A 5306-nucleotide genomic window follows, 5' to 3' on the forward strand; every position below is an offset into this window, starting at 1 on the left:
ACTGGGAGCAACAATAGATTGAGCAAACTTCAAAATAATGAGAATTACCTTGACTATGGAAACACTCCGGATAGGCAGAACAGTGCATGCATGAAAACCTGTTTTCAATATAAAAAAGGCCGCCATGGGCAGGCAACAACTAATGGCACCACAATGCTCACTAGGTGCTACAGCTATACTACTGTCATCACAGCAGTCATATATTGCTGTAATTTTAAGGCATTGTGTGCTCCTTGGATGGTTTCAGACCAGGCACAGAGACACCAGAATGGGCCACAATGCTAGTATGAGCTATTTTATTTCTGTCACACAAAATCTCTTGATGCAAAATCACAGGTACAGAGGGAGAGAAAAAAAATAGCAGACGAAGTAAGAGCACAGATTTGATAAAGCTTGCATTAATTACCCTTACTTGCACTAACCAGTGCACATATTCCTTGCCCCATGCCTACTGTGCAACACAGATGAATTGTACTTCTTGCAGCATTGAGCCCACAATGCTACAACACAATAGTTGAGAGGATCTCTATTCAAGCTGCCGTGAAGAATGTGAGAAATGCAGCAAACACCAAGTCTGCCACTTTGTTCCATGCTCACCCCAATTGCTTGGATGTCTCCAGAAGGAAGCAACTGTGATATTTCAAAGGCTCATTTATATTTAACATGCATAGTGAATTCAGAACCAGCGGCCAAAATTGGATTAACTGCATATCCTAGAGCATCAGATTGCATAAACACAATCATCAAGGTGCCAACAGTGTCGGCCCACATGTGTGATGCACAGTACAACACTTCTGATGTTGCCGGTGTAGCCTATCGAACCTCAGCCGCCAATACCATGTATACCACACACATGCAAATGCATAAACAATCCATAAGCAACAGATTCACATAAAAATTACTTCACTGCAAGTATCAGTTTAGCCTTACATCACTAGCACCCAAGAATTCTGGTTCTGGCTTTAGAAGTGTTTTCAAACATGTAACGCAGTGAGAGTACAGTAAAAATAACAGGGGTAAGGTGTAGTGCTCTGCGATTTGAGGTTGCATACAGTAGAAGCTCCACTTAACAATGGTGAAATTCACAGGCACAAGAACCAAGCCAGACTATGAAGGGCAAAGTTTCCCTTCCCGAGTTTCACGCCCAATTTGGAAGAACCGGTGTGCTAAGAGGACGTCAGAGATTTTAAAATACTTTAGCACGCTTGAGCTATTCTATTGAGAAAATGTTCTCAAAACTCTATTGACCCTTTTCGCGGTGTTCCCATGAACGCTGCCATGTTTGATCACGTGGTGACGCGTCCACCATTGCTTGCCTCAGCTGCCTCCATGTTTACAATGGATGTACATGATGCCCGGTGCGGCTCAGGAAACCTCTGTTTCGAGAGATATCGCAGACGCTCACTGGGTGGTAGGCACAAAGATTTGGTCACAGCTTCAGATGACATGTAAAAGCGCTTTCGAAGCTCACTGAGCTTTGTCCAAGCAGCGTATACGGTGCTTGTTCTAAAAACGACACTAAAAATGTAGTTTAAGCTTTACGCTCAGAAAATGAATCAGTATCAGTGTGGTTTGCTTTTCCTTATTTATTTGGCAAGTACTTAGAAGCAGCGGCATGTCCCATTTCTGACTCTACAGTTCTTAGTAGTACATATTCTTAGTACATTGGCGATAGAGTGTGCGTAAGTTTGCGTGTGAGTTGGGGTAGATGTGTGTAGATAATATGCCCGAGACTTACTATGCCAAGAAGAAGCTCTACTCCCTTTAAAATTGTTTAGCGAGCGGTACTCCTTCCGACGTTCTGGGGTTGAAGTCTTTGGAGGTTAGCGATACAATGCTGACATGAATTTTTGTGAATTCGTCTGAAAAGTGAATTTTTTTTTATCCACGAGGAAAGTCGTACATTAAGAGGGGCCGGCAACAAAGGCTGTCGCATGTAGCAACGCTCCGTGAACTTGGACACACACATTCATTCCATTCTTTAATATGTCAGTCACTATTTTTGCAGCCAACTACTACAGACCTCTTCAATCCACCACTCCAAATTTTGCAGCATGAATGGAGCACACTGCGTGAGCGAAAACCCAGTTGCATTTCCGACAGCTGATCGCACGGAAACAGGGCACAAGCGGTAAAGGTTTTGTTTTCACGCATTTTCGCTGAAGAAACATATGGCATGCTGCCAGAAGCGCCATCTCGTTTCTCGAGAACAAACTGCTCTGCGAAAAGGGTCAATATGTTGAGTCTTTGGCTCTTTTAGAATGCAATGCAATTCATGTTCACCAATAAACTATTAACTAGCCCCAAGCTAGCTATCCTAACCAGCTATTCAAATCTCATGATGTCGCGAGGAGCTAGCACAGGAACTTCAAACCCATCTATCATGTTGGTGTCTCTTATGGCCCTCACAAGGAAACCACACATGGTGCCCGTGATATACCTAAAGGGTAATTTACCAATGCAGCTTAACATTCCTCTATGGTGTCCCTTTAAAGAAACATAGAGAAATATCATACATGGCACAAACACAGTAGAAGGCATATAGCACTGTGCAGTCGGAATCTGAACTTTACGCTCACGGGAACAAATGGGTGTGCTGTCGCGTCTTTGCCGACACGACAGCAAGAAACTGACCAATGGTGCGCTTCCATGGTCCACAACATAAAAAATCTGGATGGTCCTTCCTTCCTTTTATGCAGTGCTACAGCACCTTGAATGCTGACCAAACCAAAACGGGGGAGGAGACAAATCTGACCGCTGTATCAATCTTACTGCCGCACACAATCCTTTCTCAAGCCTATGCCGAGTTTTCACAACTCTGAATGGTTCCAAGAGGGTGTTTTTTCATATTCCAGATAGCTCAGTATGGAGCGAAAAGTCACCATAAAAAGGCACATTTACTGAATGTTCAAGAAACTGCAGCTTTTCACACTTGCAGCTTCCATAATACTGCACATAATAATTGAGACATAGAAGTGCCATGCATGCCCTTCATGTGCACAGCCCCGTGAGACCATCTTATGAGGAAAAAAATACAAGCCGAAGCTGCAATGTCGTGTTCTAATAATTGTGACTTGCCCAGTACAATGCAGCATGTGAATTTCAAGAGCTTAAAAAAGAAAGATAAATTATACATTGCCATTCAAGCAAACAAGGTGGCTGTGCACTAGCAAAGGAATGAGAAAAATGTAAAATCGAAAGCACACAATAAAAGAGAAATCGCAACTAGCAAGGAATCCTTGCAAATCTCATGGTACATAGTAAAACAGCATAAAAGCACACATACAACCAAGAAAAACCAAAGTGCAACAATCGGTGAATAATATATCAAAGGCAGCTACTAATTAAAGCTACCTGTGTACATAGGCTCACAAACTCTGGCTTAATAAGTTGATTCACGCTGCAATGATGCTGAACATAGCAAGAACATAAAAGAAGCAACCTAAGAAAACCAAAATAAATTGTGCAATAGCACAGCTTCTTGGCCAGAATAGTAAAAAAAAAAACATTTCATGGCGCTTTTCATGTTCCTGAATGTTTCAGAATGTAACAACCAAGAATATCCTCCTTAAAAGTATCACTGCTAAAAAAAAACTTCCAAGTACTTTGCATTTTACTCTAAACTGACAAAAAAGGTGATGGGGGTAAAAAAAAGGTCTGCCTGGCACTAATAATATAACAATAACTGATAGGGTTTCCCAAAACTATTCCTGGAATACGACAGATAATGCAATGGGTGCACTAGTATAAATTTAATTTCACAGTTTAAAAAAAAACTTGCACTAACTTGTACCAAGTACACAGGATCATTCCTAGCCCTCCACATCCTAAGTACTGTTATGCCATAATGAAGACGATAATTGACGCGAAAAAGAAAACACATTCTTCTGCATTTCCGCACTGCCCAACAGGACCGACTCGCCCGATCCATGCTTTGACAAGAAAAGTTGTTGCCACTGCATGTCCGCCGAATACTGAAATCCAAGTTGCAATGCAAAAAGTGTTTACGACCTACTTCATTCCGGACCGGTATACAGTGTTTGCGACATTCAGTGCTTGCTTGCCTGTGTAGTGCTGTAGAACCAATTCCAGACAGTACAATTACAGACCACGGTCCTTCCCAGGCATGTAATCTTTGTCTCACCAAACCTTTGATGAGTTGTCTGTAATTGCATAGGGCAAGTGGCAGAAACATTTTAACCTTGAAAGATAAGCATTTGTGTATAACAAGGCACCTGTTAGAGCTAAGGCCTTCATAGAAGTAAAGTGATGAAGTAGGCACTATTGTGTATGAAGATTGTAGGAGCTTAACACCATCACTTTCTTAAGTACAGGATGTTCTCATAGCTCCTAAGATTCAGCACCAGAGATGGCAACAGGCTGTCCACATTTCTGTAAACCCTTGAACAAAGACTAAGTCTTCTACTTTTGATAACTCTTACAGAAGCTTGAATACTCAAATCAAAATTATTACAAATGTTCGAAGAAAGCAGGCTTTGAATGTCAAATTGAATACCGAGCGGTTGTGTGTTTCCTTAATACAGAAAAGACATCGTTCGGGTGAAATAAGAGAAAAATGAAATCTCATTTCAAATGAATTTCCAAACTATTTTTTAGAAATCCGTTCAGGAAAGCTTTTAACATTGTGGCTGCTGGCTGACTTATAATAGAGAGTTGAATTGGCTGGGGGACTATACACATGGGCCCTGTTATGTGGCAGGCAGGCGTCAATAATTGTAGTAACCCTGTATATTTAGGCATTATCAAATATCTAAAGAAGCTGAATACCCAAATTTTTGAATCGCCCACTTTGATTCGAGGCAGAAGTACAGTGTAGCCCACTTATAACGAACCAACTTACAGCACTTATAGCAAAATAGAGGTTATAACAAAGTGATCTTGATTTCCCGTTCTAATTTCCGCATTTTCAATGCCTTTTCGGTCCAGTTTTAACGAAGTAAATAAACGCAACTCAATGGGTATAGCGAAGCATTTTTTCAAGAAAAAAAAATCCTTCTATCAACATCCTTTTGAGCTTTCGCGTGAATCAACAAGGCCAAAAAACCACCAATTCTTGGCTCCCAGCAGCCTCCGCTAGCATCGTTTGCCCTTTCTCCCAGCTTGGCTCCTTGCGAAAGCTTGCTTCAGAGCAAGTTGCAAGGCCGACCGCTGGGTACATAAGCTGGTTTAACGCCCTCTAGAAAGGTTGCCGGTTTCGTCACGTTTCTCATCGCACTGCGTGGTCCCCCAGTTTGTTAAGAAAATTCTCCTACAGTTGACAGCTGCCCCACGCTTTGGGCCGCCCC

Source organism: Dermacentor silvarum, chromosome 1 (assembly GCF_013339745.2).
Source record: "Dermacentor silvarum isolate Dsil-2018 chromosome 1, BIME_Dsil_1.4, whole genome shotgun sequence".
In the NCBI taxonomy this organism is placed as follows: Eukaryota; Metazoa; Arthropoda; class Arachnida; order Ixodida; family Ixodidae; genus Dermacentor; species Dermacentor silvarum.